Source organism: Ovis canadensis, chromosome 2 (genome assembly GCF_042477335.2).
Source record: "Ovis canadensis isolate MfBH-ARS-UI-01 breed Bighorn chromosome 2, ARS-UI_OviCan_v2, whole genome shotgun sequence".
Lineage (NCBI taxonomy): Eukaryota > Metazoa > Chordata > Mammalia > Artiodactyla > Bovidae > Ovis > Ovis canadensis.
In genome coordinates this window covers 91503070-91522452 of record NC_091246.1, presented here as the reverse complement: position 1 = coordinate 91522452, position 19383 = coordinate 91503070, and the positions used below count along the sequence as shown (strand labels likewise).

At 37.4% G+C, this 19383-nt stretch overlaps 1 long non-coding RNA gene across 1 annotated transcript in view; it reads right to left on the bottom strand.

Annotated features, from left to right (window-relative positions):
- The window catches only part of LOC138432681 (uncharacterized), a 150469-nt gene that overhangs the window by 116115 nt on the left and 14971 nt on the right, over positions 1 to 19383 (bottom strand). The window contains exon 2 of the long non-coding RNA XR_011253946.1: positions 19014 to 19123. This is a non-coding gene — a long non-coding RNA (uncharacterized lncRNA). The remainder of the gene's footprint in view (positions 1 to 19013; positions 19124 to 19383) is intronic.

Sequence of the window (19383 nt, the reverse complement as noted above, 5' to 3'; positions counted from 1 at the left end):
ATGGATAAATTTTAAACTTCTCCATGTAGATTAAAAAAAAGAAACAATTTCACTTGCTATAAATAAAATGTAACTGTACAAAGAAGTGCTTGGAGTAAGTAGTTATTCAAGTCTAGGGAAATGTGGTTGCCTGCTCTGAGATTTCAAATCTCACTAATGTCAAAATGAAATTTCCTATTTGATGTAATCAGAAAAGTGAGAGGAAATTAAAAAGAAGGCCTTACTCATTATGTGTTTCAATGCTGTGTAATACACTACTTATGTTCCATCTAAACCATTTTAAGGATCAAATAGTGGTCTCATAATCAAATGGGTAACTGTGATTGAGCATGTGTGTCAGATATCATCACTTCCTTTCCTGGTACCTGTCCTACAGACAACTAATGCTGTGGACCATAGGCTCACTTCAACTTCTGAAAATAATATTTTCCCCAGATATAAATAATATTTCTGAGACTGGGGAGTCCTATTGCAGCATCTGGCACACCATAAATATCAAACCAACTTGTATTTCCTTCCTTCTTCCATTAATAATCAGTTTCTTTTCCTGATTAAAAAAAAATGTGTTTCTGCTATATTTAAAATGGATAACCAACAAAGACCTACTTTACAGCTCATGGAACTCTGCTCAGTGTTATGTGGCAGCCTGAATGGGAGGGAAATTTAGGGGAGAATGGATACATGTTTATGTATAGCTGAGTCCCTTTGCTGTTCACCTGAAACTATCACAACATTGTTAGTCAGCTATACTCCAACACCCAACAAACAGTTTAAAAAAATAAAATACATTTATCAAATTTTAAAAAAAGAACAAAAAAATGTGTTTAATGACTAAAATTTCCCCTTGGGCTCCCTTGTAACTACAAGGAGAAAAAGTAATTCCTTCCCACTTTTTTTTTTTTTTGCTGTTGTAATTATTTAATCATAATCCACAACTATAATATTGGTGATATTATCATCCAACAGACTAGAGATTCAGCTTGCTCTCTGTTTTCACATGGCTACAATTCTATCCAACTTGGAGCATTACTTTAGCATTAGGAAGCAGAGACTCCCCAGGACAAAAGAAGAGTCATTTAACCAGTTGTTTACTCTCTGTGTATTACTCCCAATTAAATGTGAGATCAGGGCTTCTACACGCTCTAGGTTAAGCTGTGAATATGCACAGGCTAAAGAATACGATTTATGTTATATTCCCAGAGATGTGGCTATGAGCTGAATCTTCATAACAAAACAAAGTCCTTCCACAAGAATTTCTTACCTAACACTGAACTTTTATCACATAATTTTTTTTTTCCAACTAGCTTTTTCAAATAAATGCTAACCATACAGTGTCTCTTCTCTCCCTTCAGGATACACAAACCACAGAATTCCGATGACTCACCCCAAAATAGCTTATGAATATGCCAGGGGCGGAAGGGCATGCTGTTTAGTTCTTTAAAACTTCCTGCCAAACTGAAGAAACTGAACATACACAGATATTTGGGGACTAACTATGAGTAATAATGAGAATTTAATCCCTTTTAGTCTTCTGGGTTAGCAACAGCTTGCCTAACATGTCCGGCAACATCCTGCTTGCTACATGTGACTTCTCAAAAAACAATAATATAATATTAATAGCACAGTGTTTCATTGTTAAGACTGCTGTTATCTATGTCAGTGGTTCCCAAACATTTGCAACCATTTGTAGATGATGGTCATATCTTGGAAGAACTGTCACTAACTGCTTTATAGAACAAACATGTTATCAGTTTCACTTTGAAATTTAAAACAAATAAAAGATTCAATGTATAGAATTTTAAGTCTGCATAAGCCCTTAAAATGGGTTTGAATCTCAGATAGGCCACCTGTAGCAGTTACTTGAACCCTCCAAATTCTAATTTCCCTATATGTAAAGTGAGGATGGTAATGTTATTGTTAGATGTGTATGTAAACAAAGAGTACTGCTAAGTGAATAAGTTAGCTAGTGCTAATAAGGAATCTGAAGACCACAACTATTAACTGACCTAAGAAGGGTCACACACTCATCAGTCAAGTGCCAAAACAGAGCATATTACAAAGCTGTGGTTAAACACAAGTCTCTGGAGCCAGTCAGCCCAAGTTCAAACCCCAGTTTCCTATCTGCTAGCTGCATCACCTTGAGCAGATCACTTTTCTGTGCTTCAGTATTCTTCTCTATAATATTAAGATAATAATAGTTCTTTTATCACTGGGTTGTAGTGACAGCTTAAAAAGAATACATGTAGCAGTGCCTGGTACATAATAATTAATCAACAAATACTACCACCCCCAAATTGGAAAGTTCTGGTTCTTCCAAAAAAAATTTTTAAGTAAAATCAATGTCAACAATGACAGACATTTTTTTAACAGTGACAGTTGTTAAAAACTTGATCCAGAAAAGCAACCCAAACTTTAAACACACACACACACACACACACTTACTTAAGATAGTTTATAAAGTGATCAGAATATTTGCAGATGTCTTTACAGGTCAAGGTACTTGTGCTCTGCAGCCGTGTAGATGTGTCATCTTTCCTTTTTCCTGTAGAGGAAGGATACAACGCAAACAAAAATACTACACACAACAACCCCGATTACTAAAGAGTCACCTTGATTAGAGTTTGAAAAGAATGCCATCATCCAGCTGCCCTTGACATTCATGGAAGAAGCTTAGTGCAATGGGAGAAGCATCACCCTTTTCAGTCCAGGCTCTGCCACTTGACTAGCTATAGTAAGTTGCTCAGACTCTGAGGTGCCATTTTTAAAATGGGGACAGTAAACAGAGACCACCTTATTATAAATACAATAAATTCTCTTGATGCAAATTAGCACTAACCACCCCCCTATACACACACACAGAATAACTGCTAACGACATATTTGTTTAAATAATAAATAAGATACAAATTAAAGATTTTAGGATTTATTGTGTCCAGTCCCTAACTGACACCACTATATCCCTGTTCCCACCTAAACAGTACCTAATTTGAAAATCACAGATCTAGGCCCTGTCATTGATGGCCTCCAAGAGTTAAATACTATAATCGCTAGATCCTTAATAAGAAGCTTAAAAAGATGACAGTGGTATAGATAAAGAACTTCTTCCCAACTCATCATTTGTTTTTCAAATAATAGACATTTGCATTGTCTTAAAAGTTCTGAGTGATTTCAACCCCAATTTGAAACAAAGTGGTCAAAGGACCTAAGAAACCATACTCCCTACCCTCAGTAGACATCGTTTCCAAAAACGAGAGAAAAAAATACCCACATGGCCTTTGTACTCCATTTGAAGCACCATAAGAAATAAGTGGGAATGTTTTGTGATTCGGGAATAGGTTGTGGGTTTGGACAGGTGTGGGCTCTTACAGCTCCTCACACCTTAAAGGAGAAAACTTGCTGAACAGAACTCTGCTTAAAAACTCTAGGGATTACCACCGTTCAGACTACTTACTCTGATCATGTCACAAACAAAGATCAGATGGAGACCGCCCTTCAGGGCTGCACATGTTTGCTGGCACAGCATTCTCACTGCATCAGAGCCTCACCTGACACTGACTCATTGGATGAAAAGCCAGTGCCTGATAGTGTTGGTCATGTGTAACTTGCCACGTCCAGCCAAGTATCCCAGGCCCTTTCAAAAATAGTCCACCAACTTGCTTCCCCACTATACCCTGAGATATTTCTATGACTGTAGCCATCACAGACTCCTAAAATCTCTTGTTACTATGAGCTTACTCCTGTCTCTTCTAATGGTTCTTTTCCTCTGTTACAGCCAGTTTTATATCAGACCTAATGCAGACACTGGGAGACTCTTCTCTGTGGGTTTTCAATAAATATTTATTCAACTCTAGTTTGTCATACTCAGAGATAATAGGAAGCAAGGATTACTATATTTCCTAAATGCATCTGGAAACTCATTGCCTGGGGTCAGGATGATAGTGGGTTGTTTCTTTACAGAAAAACCAATTTTCTCAAATGCACTGCCTTCATCAGCCTCAATGCAGATACTGTATATTATTCAAGGTTTATAAAAAAATTCAACATCTGCCATAACAGCTTAAGGTTCCAAAGCAGAAAATCTGAATCAGTAACAAAATTCTCCCCAAGTAATACATGGTTCTTAAATATCAAATGAAGAGTCAAACCTGTCATGAAATATGTATTGGACAAAAACACCATAGAACCAGCTCTTGTTTCTGGATATTTCAAACAGTATGTCCTCCCATTTTCCATGGTGGATTCCCTGTATTATTACTTTGCATACACTCTGTGCTTGCAAAGTGCTGGGAGCATAGATACATATTTGGGGGCTTTTGTTACAGAAATAAAAAATAATTAATATGGGCTTGCAAGAGAAGCAAGAAAGGAAGTGAAAACGGAAGCAAAAAAAAAAAAAAAAACCAAGCCTATGACTAATCAGCAATCTGTTCCTTGAATATAAACACTTAGGTATCGTTTTCTGTGTGTATTAACATCTTAAATCTAAAACGAGCCTATGAAGCTCAATTCTGTGTCCAGCCTGGACAAAACTAAACTCTTATCTGTCCTCTGCACCTGTAGCCGTTTTGACTTATACATAGTTTGCCCTTTTACTTTGCTTCACGGTCAGCTGCACAGCAGAAGGAATGCCTGAGATCACGTTGCTGTTGTGACTAATCTCTACAAAGAATAGTGCAGGAGATGAAAGGGAAACCACCTCCAGAGCCCTCAAAACCAGGAGCAGGGAGCCCACCAGCCCAAGGTGGAGAGTCATAATGCAGAGATGTTGTGATGTAACTTGCTGGGAAAAGAAAAGAAAAGAAAAGAAAGCAAAGGAAAAAACACTTAAAAGGATTAGAGCAATATAGGACAGAGGCAGTAAAGAAAAGAAAATAATTGGCCAGTTTCTGAGCGTTTTTGCACTTTGAAGACAGATAGTACAATATCCTAGTATAAAGTTTAAAATGCACTGTCCCAAATCAATCCCCTCATTAGAAAGTTACACAGCCTCAAAAATCATCATTATGAATTTTATGTGCTTAGTCGCTCAGTTATGTCCAATTCTTTGAGACCCTTTGTACTGTAGCCCTTCTCCAGGAGACCTTCCTGACTGAGGGATCGAACCTATAGCTCCTTCCATAATGGACCTAACATTCTAATATAATGCTATGTCAAGGCACAGGATAAAATCCAGGGCAGCAAAAAGGAAAGAACATGAATTTTGGTGGCCTGGCCAATACAGTTTTTAATCTCAGTTCTGCCACTGACTTGCTGTATTAATGTAGAAGGTTAGCCTGCTCGTGTTGCTTCTCTTTTCTACATTTATAACAAAGGGGCACATAAGAGCTATCTCATTGTATTATCGTAAAGATTAAACAAGTTTAAAATCTGGATTTTTGGCAGTACTAGACCTGACGATACAGTGTTCTAGGTGTCAGTGTCCAAAGAAATCCTCTCTGTGTAGAGTATCTCACAGACACAGACACAGTCACACCTGTGCACCTGCACACAGGCTTATAATTTTTTTTTTTAACTAATGCATTTCTGCATTAGGTGGTGCTAGGGGTAAAGAATCTGACTGCCAATGCAGCAGACTCAAGAGGCACGGGTTCAATCCCTGGGTCGGGAAGATCCCCGGAGAAGGAAATGGCAACCCACTGCAGTATTCCTGCCTGGGAAATCCCACGGACAGAGGAGCCTGGCAGGCTATAGTCCTTGGGGTTGCAAAGAGTGGGACATGACTGAACAAGCACACACAATGCATTTCTGAGTATGCAAAAAAGCCAGGGAAATCCTCAGAGGCCAGAAACGATGAGAAAACATATATGCAAAGAGGGACGCAGGTGCTTGAGACAGCATTTGTGTTTTGGGCATCTTCTTCTCTGATCCACAATCAAAGAACTAGCAAGGTGGAGGCAAAAATCTAAATCCAGGATTCTCAAAATCACCTTCAGAGGAGCATTAAGATATTTCCTGTCTTACTGTTAAATCTGAGTGATAAAATATGTATCTCCCCAGAAGGTTACTAGTCATAATCCTGCACTCACAAAGGTTCATAATATTGTTTGAAGCTTAAAAATAAAAATAAAACTGAATATTTAATTTATGAGATTTCTGGATTGGTGATAGCTCTCCTCGATCCTCCCCATCCACCCACACCTGACAGAAGTAAATATAAATTCTTTCTAGGGGAAAGTACTTTAAATTCAGGCCTCAAAACATTCCCACAAATAAGATAGCAAGGCATATGGTGTTTGCACACAGTAAAACCAGGCACTACAAATAAAAGTCAGTAGAAATAATAAATTTTAATTTAACAAGTAGTCAAAATATGAATGTGTGATAAACACTTTAAAGAAATAATTAAGTACAGAAATATATAAAAGGAAATGAGACTTTAATTACCAGACAGATTTTTGAAAAATGAAATTCCTAGAAATGAAAAATACAATCATTTAAAAATCAGAAATGCACCAGGGGACATGAACAGACAGCACATGGGGAAATGTTTACTTTAAGCTTGTATCATTGATCTATATTTTTTTAGAATTATTCTTTTTAACAGCTTTATTAAGATATAATCTATATACAAAAAACTGCACGTACTTAATGTTGTACAGTTTGAAGAGTTTGGAGATGGGCAACACCCATGACTTTGTCACCACAATCAAGGGAATAGATACATCCAACACCTCCTAACATTTTCTTGTGTGCTTTTTCACTCTTCTTTTTTCTTTTTTTGTGGTGAGAACGCTTAACATGAGCTCTACTCTCTTAACTAATTTTGAAGGGCATAGTACTGTACTGTTAGCTACAGTTACTATTTTATGGAGCTTCCCGGGTAGGGCTGTGGTAAAGAATCCACCTGCCACTGCAGGGGACACAAGAGACACTGGTTCCATCCCTGGGTCAGGAAGATTCCCGAGAAGGGAGTGGGCACCCACTCCCATATTCTTGCCTGGAAAACCCCATGGACAGAGGAACCTGATGGGCCGCAGTCCAAGGAGTCGTAAAGAGTCGGACATGACTGAGGGCACACACACGATGTTGTACAGCAGATTTTTAGAACTTACACAAATTTCTTAACTGAAACTTGCTACACATTGAACAGTAACTGCCCATTTTCCCCATCCCAGCCCCTGTCCCTGGAAACCACTACGATATTTTCTGCTTCTATGCATTTGACTTTTAGATATCTCATGTAAGTGGAATCCAATAGTATTTGTCTTTCTGTGACAAGCTAATTTCAGTCAGCATAATTCCTCCAGATTCATCCATGTTATCATAGATGGCAAGATTTCTCCCTCTTTTTTATGACTGAGTAATATTTTAAGCATATAAAATATGTATGTTTATGTATATAAAATATGTATGTATGTATGTCCATTCATCTGTTGATAGACATATTGTTTATTTCTGTATCTTGACTATTTTGAATAATACTGCAGTGAATGTGGAAGTGTGATCCATACATTTTTCATTGAGAAATGAAATATAATGATTTTTTAGAGCAAGGGTTCTTTTTCAACTTATTTATTTTTAATATTAATTGCTTTATAATATTGTGCTGGTTTCTGCCATACATCAGCATGAATCAGCCATAGGTATTTTAATACATATGTCCCCCTCTCCCTTGAACCTCCCTCTCACCTCCCACCCCTTCCCACCCCTCCAGGTTGGCACAGAGCACCAAGTCTGCGCTCTCTGTGACATACAGCAGATTCCCCCTGGCTCTCTGTTTTACGTATGGTAACATGTATGTTTCAGAGCTGCTCTCTCCATTCGTCCCACCCTCTCCTTCCCCTGCTGTGTCTGCAAGTCTGTTCTCTGTGTCTGCGTCTCCATTGCCACCCTGCAAAATGTTCATCAGTACTGTCTTTCTAGATTCCATTATATGCATTAATATACAATATTTGTTTTTCTCTTTCTGACTTGCTTCACTCTGTATAATGGACTTAGAGCAAGGGTTCTTAACTGGGGTCATAACTCAAAGAATTCAGAGAGTCTGCAAACTTGAATTAGAAAGAATTTACATATTTATTTGCATTAACTATGATTTAGCATGGCTTTCAGAGTGTAAACAACAAACCATAGTATCGGTAGTAATAACTTTGACATTTTTATCAATATAAATCCCAGATACTTTTATATCACACAATCACTATTTCATATATCACAAAATATTATTTATTTTCATCTCACAGAATCATATTACTCATTGTGATAGACCTATATATTTCCCTGTTACTTAATGTATTAATTTTAAAATGTATATATTACTATATCATAATTTTTATATTTTGATAATTAAATTTTAATAGAATTGAGTTCTTTTATAGTCTATTGTATTTTATCCTACCTGCTTTTAAAAAATCACTATTTAGAGAAGTCCCTAGGCTTCATGTGACAGCCAAAGGTGGCATAAGCAAGGTTAGAATAATACCACAAAACAAACTCAGAAAAAAAAAAATCTTATGACCATCTGCAAATTTAAATTAAAATGAATTCCCTTTGCATTTTTTAACTCTAAAATTGCCCTCTAAAAATAGTCCTTGGACAAATTTTACTAAGTATATTTTTGTTTGGGCTTTCAAGTTTTAATGTAAATGTTTGTCACAGTTTTAATAGTGAAAGAGGAAAGGAGTGAAGAAAGAAGAAGTGAAAGATTTGTTTTGCAATTTATCAAGCTATATGCACTTACCTCCTATCTTACTAAAAAAGAAAACAAGAATATTTGAATGTCCTTACTTTCTTTTAGTTGTTTTCAAATCACTCGTCTAAGAATTTACACCAGAAATAAAGCAAATTTTCCACCTCTTGAGGAAGTAAATCATTAGCATTTACTACCTGACATTTAACCCACTCCAGTGTTCTTGCCTGGAGAATCCCAGGGACGGGGGAGCCTGGTGGGCTGCCGTCTATGGTGTCGCACAGAGTCAGACACGACTGAAGCGACTTAGCAGCAGCAGCAGCAGCAGCAGCAGCAGCACCTGACATTTAAAATATTATTTAGTTTTCAGAGGTTTCAACATAAGACTGAGTTTGGGTATCTTATAATTTGACAAGGTTGCTTTATCTCATTCCATCTTAGATTCTTCATAAAATATAAAGTTCAAATATTTTATCTTCACGCTGATATTTTACCCACTTCAGCTCCCTCTCTGGACCTTTTCTATGGATTCTATCATAGTCATTGGAGTTCTTCATGACTGTATCTCAGGTTCATTAAACACCCCAACCAGAACTTCAAAAGAAGCTATGAATAGGAGCACTTCTAACTGGAAGATCATCCTGAGTCGTCCCCACCCCCTCCAGCCCCTCCAACCCCACACTCTTTACTCTTGAAAGGTTTGGGCCTCCTTTCGTCTCCAGTTCTCAGATTTTGGCATAGTAACCCAGACCTGACATCAGCATCTAACCCTCTGGATCCCAGGCTCTTACCAAAATATGTATGCTTTGCCGTTCTGACTCTGCAGCTCTGCTCACTTAGCTAATACTGTCTGGGATGAGCCTTCAAATTCCCAGAGCACAGGGCTTTGGGCTCCTCCACCTCTTTTCCTATAATCGAACCAGGTCTTGAAGAATCTATGCCATTAGCCACAGTTGAAACAGGACTTTTAAATGACCCCCTGTATAATATCATTGATCCTCTCCTGAAACTCAAGTAAAATTAAGCTCTTGTTACATTTTCAAAGGTATTTTAGCAAAATGACATATCCAGTAAAACAACAAAGTGACCTTTTCTGAAAATTTTCTTGGAGGATAGAGAAATAGAGTGAATTACACCTCACAGCTCCAGCTTCCCTCATAGCTCAACTGGCAAAGAATCCTCCTGCAATACAGGAGACCCAGGTTCAATTCCTGGGTTGGGAAGATCACCTGGAGAAGGAAATGGCAACCCACCCCAGTATTCTCGCCTGGAGTATCCCATGAACAGAGGAGCCTGGCAGGCTATATAGTCCATGGGGTCACAAAGAGTCAGGTATGACTTAGAGACTAAACCACCACCACCACACCTCACAACCCAGAGAAAAACTTCCAAAAAATGTTTTCTATACATATCTCTCTCCCATGTCTGTACCCCATACAACAGTATCCCTGTCCCTCTCCTTTCTCTCTCTTTCCCTCTCTATTTCTCTCTAAATCTCTGGCTCATTGCTACTCTCTAAATTCCATGAAGCCATAAGAAAGATCTCTGATCTCACGTGAAGCAATCGCCCAAAGATATTGTAAAGTGACTGACAGTATAAAGTATTAGAGGATATATAGTATGCTACTTTGGTGTAACAAAAGACAAGGATGCAAGAAATGGTACATATGCCTGCATACTTCACAAAAAGAAACAAAAAAGGAGAAACCTAAAAATAATGAAATTGGTTACCTACAAGGGGTGAGGGAAACAGAGTGGAAGGGATATGCAAGGCAGTGGTATATCCCAGTGAATTTCTGGGTTTTTTTTTTTTTAGTTTTGACTTGACTTGACTTGACTTTAGTTTTGACTTTAGTTTTGACTTACATTAATTTTCTACGTACTCAAAGAATGAACATACATATTTTTAAAAGGATAAGGAGAAAAAAACTAAAACAAGTGAACTCTATTATTTCAAAAAAAAATCATAACATTATAAGAATGAGATGGTAAGGAGAGAACTTTTAGTTATGATCACAGTATTTGGCATATTAGTATTTGACACTTGAGATGATCACAGTCTTAGGCAAAGTATAAAGCAAAGGGTGGAAGACAGTAGACACATTTTGAACTCTTTAAAAAAAAATTATTGGAGTATAATTACTGGGTTTGGGAATAACAGAAATGTCAGTATGCTGAGACACAGTATACTGTCTACACCTTTGTCACCAAAGAAACTATTTAGGACATTAACTTGTAAATTGAGTAATCTTAGTGTGAAAGACACATCTATCTTTTTTTTTTGATAGACTTTTCCTAGATTAGGTAGAAGTTATTCAGGAAGATCTCAGATTTGTGGGTTAAACCAAAAGTTTGTCACTAACACTTTTCCTGACCTCCTTGACAATACTAGGTGAACATTTCTTTTAGTCCAAGAAAGTTGACCCTATAAGAAGATTCCAGCCATACACCTTTTGTTCACCCCAAGCAACCTCCTGTTTTGCATCCTATCTCACTCGACTTTAACTTTTTGGCACCAAACTTTTCTTTGTCAAGAATAGTTAGCAGTCTTAGTAGACCAATACATTTTGAAGAGTGGCTTCTTATAAAGAAGTATAAGATCTTAGCCTGATTTTCTTGTAATGAAAACCTTGTAATGAGGTATGGCCATGGGTTCCTTCCTGGGACCCAGGTTCAGATGCTATCAGCAGCCAGCCTTGTGAAACACATATACCCCCCCATCCCCCACCCCCCATCCCCCACCCCTAACCCATCAACAAATGACTCATCCTGCTTCCTATTGGTAAGGTCAATGAAGAATGGAGTGGCCAAAGCCCCAACAGGGAGGAAAAAATCTGAAAGTGGAAGCCAAGGCACTATCCTAGGCTGTTAAACCTATATTCATTTGAGGATCTCACTATAATCAAGTTGACTATAATAAGCTTGCCAACGGTTCAGCAAGCATGGATGTCCTGAGAATTCAAAACAGGAAAGAGACTTGGATGTCATTCAGGTCCTAGCTCATTCTTCAGAGATCAAAAGTAAGGTTGCTCAAATGAATTGCTCAAGACAAAACAGTGGCACACCTAGGTCTAAAACCCTTTGGCCTAGGTCTAAAACCCTTTGGTTTAGATTCTAGAATTTTCTCTGAAGCAGAAGTTGTGTGGTGATGATTTTTGACATAAGCTGTTTTTAATCAGCTAGTGGATATAAGGCATACAATTTATTACATTTATATGAAGAAATTATTGATGTAACATTCTGAATTTATGAAAATCATTACAGATGAAAAACCAATGTGTTGTAAAGAAAATGAAGAAAATTTAAAGTATAACATGTTAGCTGTGAAAAAACAGTGGAGGGTTATCTGCCTCAGCGATTTTACAAGGGGGTTTTTGCTGTTGGATTTTTTGAGACTGGTTTACGGGGGAAGAGAAGTGTTCTGTTGTTATATTTTGGTTGAGATTGTTTTTAAACAGCGGCCCCAGAAGCACTTTTTCATTCCTAGGAACTCAACCACATTTTGAAAACGCCCATCTACTTCAGTCCCCTCGTTTTACCGAAAGGAAACTGAAGGCCAAACACCAGGGCTGCTCGGTAAGCAAAGACGTTTACTTAATGAAGTAACGAAACAAAAAGACTTTCTCAATCCGGTCTTACAATGCTGCAAAGGGCAGCGGGGAAAGGGCGAGAATGGGGAAGAAGTCGGGAAGAGGGTCTATCTCCGAGCCTTGCGAGCGGGTGCCCAGCCCTCGGCGGGGCGTTCAGCCCCGGACTGAGGCCGGCGAGCCTGCAGAGCTTAGCGAAGTCAGGCAGCCCCCGAGTGTCAGAGACTGGCGACGCTGCGGGACTCCGCAGCCTCCAGGAGACTGGCAGGTGACCGCAAGGCCCGATCCGCTCAGTGGCTCCGAGGGGAGGAGCGCAGCAAGGTGCGGGTTCATTCAGTCATGGAGCAAGCGTCAGTATTCGCCACTCGAATGCAACGCTGCAGGAGGTTGCAAAACCAGTGGAAGATCTAGTCCCCGTGAGGATGGAGTTTATAGTGGAGTTAGGATGTGTGTGTCCCCGGAAGCCAATTCTTAGGAGAATGTTGTTGAGATGTCCCAGAACTGGCTGGCATATATGGAAATCCTGCTGGATTGACAAGATATAATGCAGTCTTCAAAGGTGTTTTGTAAAAAATGTCTGTAGGTTACTAGGGTTTGAGAGATAACAGCTCAGCTGCATCACGGTTGTTTCAAAAGAATGTTGAATTAAAATGCTTTGAATCCACATATTAATCCTGATCCTAGGGACCATGAGAAACTGATGTTCTGACTAGGAAAGTGACTGCATTACTTAAGTTAAAGGAAAGAATCATCAACTGGAGGGTTTGTTAAAGCTCCCTGCAGGTCCAGTGCTCTTTTTTTTTTTTCCAAAAGTTAAATATTTAAACCAGTCAAAACAGACATTCATTTATCTTAGAGTTAATACTTTCCCAGATATATTAATGACTCATTAATTGTTTATTTCATGCAACAAATTTTATTGACTACCACACTCAAAGCAATGTAAAAGGTACAAAGGAAGACTACAAAAAGGTCCTTTAACAGTCTGCTAGGGAAAAAATATGTAGATAACCCATTCACTTGTAAATCAATACACCATTATGAGCCACAGTGGACATAAAAGCTTAGTTAAAAAAAATCAGTAAGGAAAGGAAATGTTACTTTTTATATGCTATGGAGATGAAATGATTGGAAGTCCTGTCAGCGCCTTCCATACACCATACTCTTAAAATTATTCAGAAGAAATAATAAACTAAGCATTTTTTAAAAATCATAAATCAACATGAAGCAAATTTAAATATACATTATCTTAGGATGGGGAGGACTTTCTGAGTAAAACTTCTAAAGAAATAACAATAAAAAATACTGACAGGTTTGATGGTAAAAATGTAAAACTTCATTGGAAAAAAACAAATGAAATTAGAAGAAAATATTTAACAACATAAGGTACACAAGAAGTTTATGTCTTTACTATAGACAAAGTTTTTACAAATCAGTAAGATAAGCCCTGAAATAGAAAGTTGGTCCAGAATCATGCCAAGCAAAGAATTACAATTATAGATAGAAAAATTTGAAAAAAAAAATTGAAAGATATCATTCTCACAAAAAGCTAAAGGAAAGATGCAATATTTCATATATCATTTTATTAAAACTTACATGTTATATTTTATACTAATGAAGTTGAATTAAAATAAGTACTCAGATTCTAGAAATTGAATTGGAAAACAATTTCTGGGGGATAATTGGGGAATGGATTTTAAAAATCTTACAAGCATTCATACTCTTGAACACCGTAATTCTATTATAGGAAATCAAATTAAATAAATTATATAAAAATTAAAAAGTAAAACCTATAAATTGACTTTCTAAAATAATATGCAATTAAAAGTAAACATTTTGCAACTTAATCTCAAAATAATAATTATTTTCCCTGTAATAGATCATGTCTGTCATTATCACCACCAACATTATCATTATCAAAATATTATTACTAGATATGTTTCTTCAAATAAGTCTATTATAATTTCCAATAACTTCTCACATTTTTGCCTAATTATAATAAGTGACATATGTTGTTTAAATATATGTGAAATAAGCAAATCTGAATATGGGTTGAAAGTTAAAATTGTTAATTTTGTAAATTGAGATAATGACATGGTTGGTACATAAAACATACTCTTTCAACTAGCAATGCATAATGAAGTGTGTATGAATAAAATGAAACAATGTCTGGAATTTGCTTAAATACTAGCCCCTCCCTCAAAAAAAATAAGGGTTTAAATGAAACAAGATGAGAAAAATATTGATAATTCTTGAAACTGGATAATTTATTATACTTATTCTCTTCTTTTCTGTATGCTTTAGATTTTTCACAATAAAAAGTTTTTTTAAATGTCAGTGGAATCGTTTTAGCAGCTACCGATAAACATATTTTAGACAGAGAAAAACACTGTCCTAGAGAAATCATACAGAATGACACCTTCTAAGCAGTAGAATTTTTTTCACAGTACTCTATTTTAACACGTACATCTTGTTAAAATGTCAAACATCTCTGGCTTTTGAGTTATCTCCCTTTGTTTGGACCTCTCACACATTATTCTCCTTCTTAATAACAGTTCGTGTCACTGAATGAGTGCTAGAAGTGGGTCAAGAACCACAGTGAAAATCATTTTTTAAATCTCAGTATATCTTAATGCTGCTTATCATATTTTTATATTTTTACGTATAGTGTTGGCTCATAGAGATAGCAGAGAAGGCAATAGCAACCCACTCCAGTACTCTTGCCTGGAAAATCCCACGGACGAGGGAGCCTGGCGGGCTGCTGTCTATGCGGTCACACAGAGTCGGACAGGACTGAAGTGACTTAGCAGCAGCAGCAGCATAGAGATAGCAAGGGAATTTCAGAAAACAATCTACTTCTGCTTCATTGACTTCATTTGACCGTGTGGATCACAACAAGCTATGAAAAATTCTTAAACAGATAGGAATACCAGACCACCTTACCTGCTTCCTGAGAAACCTGTATGCAGGTAAAGAAGCAACAGTTAGAATTGGGCATGGAACAACCGACTGGTACAAAATTGGGAAAGGAGTACTTCAAGGCTGTATATTATCACTTTATTTAGTGCCTATGCAGAGTACATCATTCAAAATGCCAGGCTAGATGAATCACAAACTGGAAGTAGGATTTCCAAGAGAAATATCAACAACCTCAGATATGCAGATGATAACACTCTAATGGCAGAAAGTAAAAAGGAACTAAAGAGCCTCTTTATGAGGGTGAACGAGGAGAGGAAAAATGCTAGTTTAAAAGTCAACATTCAGAAAACGAAGACATGGCATCTGATCCCATCACTTCATGACAAATAGAAGGCAAAAGTGGAAGCAGTGACAGCTTTTATTTTCTTGGGCTCCAAAATCACTGCAGATGGTAACGGCAGCTATGAACTTAAAAGACATTTACTCCTTGGAAAAAAACTATGACAAAGCTAGACAGTGTATTCAAAAACAGGGACATCCTTTTGCTGACAAATGTCCATATAGTCAAAGCTTTGGTTTTTCCAATAGTCACATGCAGATGTGAGAGCTGGACCATAAAGAAGACTGAGTTCGAAAATCATGGTGCTGGAGAAGACTCTTGAGAGTCCCTTGGACTGCAAGGAGATTCAACCAGTCAGTCCTAAAGGAAATCAAATCTAAATATTCATTGGAAGGATTGATGATGAAGCTAATGCTCCAATATTTGGGCCACCTGATGTGAAGAGTGATGCATTGGAAAAGACCCTGATGCTGGGGAAGATTGAAGGTTAAAGGAGAAGGGGATGACAGAGGATGAGATGGTTAGATAGCATCACCAACTCAATAGAAATGGATTTGAGCAAACTCTGGGAGATAGTGAAGGACAGGGATGGCTGGTGTGCTGCAGTCCTGGCGTGCTGCTGTGACCATGGGGTCACAAAGACTCAGACACAACTTAGCAACTGAACAACAAATATAAATGTATGTACATATCTTATATTTTAAATATATAACATTTATGAAAAGTATATTTTATATAGTATACTGTATATTTATTAAATTGTTATGGATTTTTTAAAGCTATATGTTTTTAAATAAGTCAGTATTCCCATCAGTTACAAATAGAAGTAAAGATCTATTCACACAACTGTGGTCAATGTCAGTATGCAAAAAAAGTATCATCTAAAAGCTGCTCCTACTATGCTATATCCTGTAACATTTTTCATTGCCAGAGTTGGGGACAAAGTTTGAGAGATCATTAAGATAGAATGGAATGATATTTCTCTGGTGTTATTTCAATTTTGGTCTTCTACCACAGATTTGGGATATAAGGCAGATAGAAATATATTATTATAAAAGATGAAAACTTGCTCAAGAAAATCTCTCATCACTTCCAAAGTGGTATGAAATTTCTGCTTATGTATGGCAAGCCCTTGTCTTTGTTAGTAGAGAGCCCTATCCTGGAGTCTCTTAAATTTGTTAGTCTGTTTCAGTGGCAGATTTGCCATGCATGATCTGCAGATACAATGGAATCAGAGACCATCAAGCTTGTTTGATTCTTCCACATCCTTATGATCCTTACTCAGCTCTGAACTCTTGACTCTATGACCCAGCCTTGCCTGTACCTCCATAGGTCTTGACATTTGTAAGTTCCCTCCTTGTTTGCTCCTTCGACTTCTCTCAACACACTTTGTTTTATCATGCTTTGAGTTATTCCCCTCTGCCTTTGCCTTGTTCTAATAAATTGTGCGCCACCATTCCTAGTTTTTCTAGCCTCTCTACTTTCAGGCCCCTCCCCCAGCCACTCTGACCACAACCCAGTAGAGAGGAACATGGGTATCTGATGCTCCCAAGGCTACAGACTTAGGAAGGCTCATCTATCAGCTCTAAACCAGTGATTCTCACAGCCATATCACTTTGACAAGAACTTATAAAATAAATTCTGATGATATGTATTTTCTAGGGCGTTTTTTACCATCACCTTGGCCAGAAGGAAAGGATGTGGGCTTCATTTACAGTTGTGGGGACAATGAAGCACCTTTAGAATTTGGTGCATTTCAAAGGTATGACTTTCCTCTCACCCACTAAGTTCAGATATTGCTTCCTGGTAATCAGGAAAATGAGTAAAACTTAAACCTGAAGCTAAAACCAAAAGTTTCATTTGAGTCAATAATTTTTAACATTGCAACCAAATATCACACTAGAAAAGTTGACCAGATTTTTTTTTGTTTAATGAGAATTTTACTTCTTTTTCCCCAGTTTGCATTCAAACATCGTGTAACTTGAAATCCTTTCTTTTCAGCTATTCACTTTTCCATGAAACATGTTCTCCTTGTAGCCTAATGACTCTGTTCAACTCAGCAAACATTTGGTAGGCATCAATTATCTTCAAAATATTATAAATGCAAGGAGAGTCATAGTAAGTATAGCTAACACTTCTTGACTGCTTACTCTGTTCAAGGTACAGCAATTGCCATATATTGTTTTATTTAACCCTCATAGCAACAGTATGAGACAAAGGGGATGCTATTTTGAGCTGCCAAACTAAAAGTTACCTATAAGGTTATAAAACCTTAGACACTGAAATTTAGATATATTCTAAACTATTGTCAAAATATATTTATCAAACTGACAAATGACATGTGAAACACAAATAGGCAAATATGTAATCTTAGAAGCAAATGTGCAGAAGACTACTATCCACTTACTTAGACTTTGAATTCACGAACAGTCTTTGCCATTGATGTCCTACTATAGGCATTTCACTGTTTGTTAGCATTTCTTCCAGGATTTGGAATGGTGTGAGGATAGAAAAAAAAAAAGGGTGGGGGGGAATAGAATTCAGCGTTTTTCCACAGCTACACTCTGGTGAGAAGTTTGTTAGGCATAGTTGGAAATGACAGATTCAACTAAGATTTTGAATTCCCATGGTCCCTGAGATTCAGATTTACATATTGAATTTGGAATTGAACTAGAAAGCACTCACATTTTTTGACCACTTGTAAAATCTAAAGGCTTTCTGTGCATTATCCCATTTAGTAATTACATCTATATGACATAGTATTCATATACCAGTTTTAAGTTACAGTAATATGTGCAAGTTATCAAACTTGTGATGACTTGGAGGAGGGTAGCAGAGAAGCCTCAATGAAATACTGAGTTTTGAAGTCAGGTAGGTATGGGTTCAAATTAGAGCTCTGATATATTTCTGCTGTGTAAACTTGGACCAGTTCCTTAACTTGCTTGAACTCTGCTTCTCTAAATAACTATAATGCTATTACATAGGCTTGCTGTAATAATGAATTAAGGTACATATGCTTCAGTCAACGGGGTGGCAAAGAGTCAGACACGACTTAGCAACTGAACAACTGATGCTCAAATTATAGCTCTTCAAATGCCCACCCATTGTGATTACTGTAATACGGGAAAATGCAGGCCTGCCTCAGCTGAGCCCTGGATCTTCCTCAGATGGCAATCACTATGCCCTAGAGGAAGATGTAAAGAATGACAAAAAAAAAGAGTAAAATTTATATGAGGAGAGGATAAAGGTAGGAGAAAACTAAGGAGGGCCGGAGAGAACTGTTCATATTAAATGATACCATGTCAAGAATTCTTTGGTTTTTAAACAGCATAAACCACATTTTTTAATGAGTTTATTGGCAAGATATGGGATGAAATAGCTCATAGAATCAAAGGAAACTTGAATAATTAGCTTCTTGCAGAACAGAGAAGGTAGGGAAGGCAAGACCCGTCATTTGGCTGGTTGGATAGTCTCTTTAGGACATGCCCAAAATACTCTCAAAAATTCAAAGTCCTAAGAGAGAGTGTGAGTTAGCCTACCTTGTTTCACATACTTGCCCCCTTGGTTAAAAGAGTCCAGTCACCTTGAATGATAGTTTCAAATGACAGGTTGTACTGGGAGGCAGGATTTACCAGGGAAAGTTGGGGTCCTGTAAGAGAAGGAGTAAGGAAGTCTGAGTCAGCAAAACCCACAGGGTCCATAATAAAGTATTTCTGGGTGTTGTGAGAAATGGTACAGGAGAAAACCCAATTCTGGGCAAATCTCTTCTATCCCATTGATCAAAATATTTTACAAGTGTTGCTTTATCTTTGACCCCCATGACATTATGAACTCCTTGCAGGCAGGGGGCTGCTTTGAATATTTGTCCTCAGTACTTGTCACATAGGGAGTTCTCCTGCAAGTCTTAGA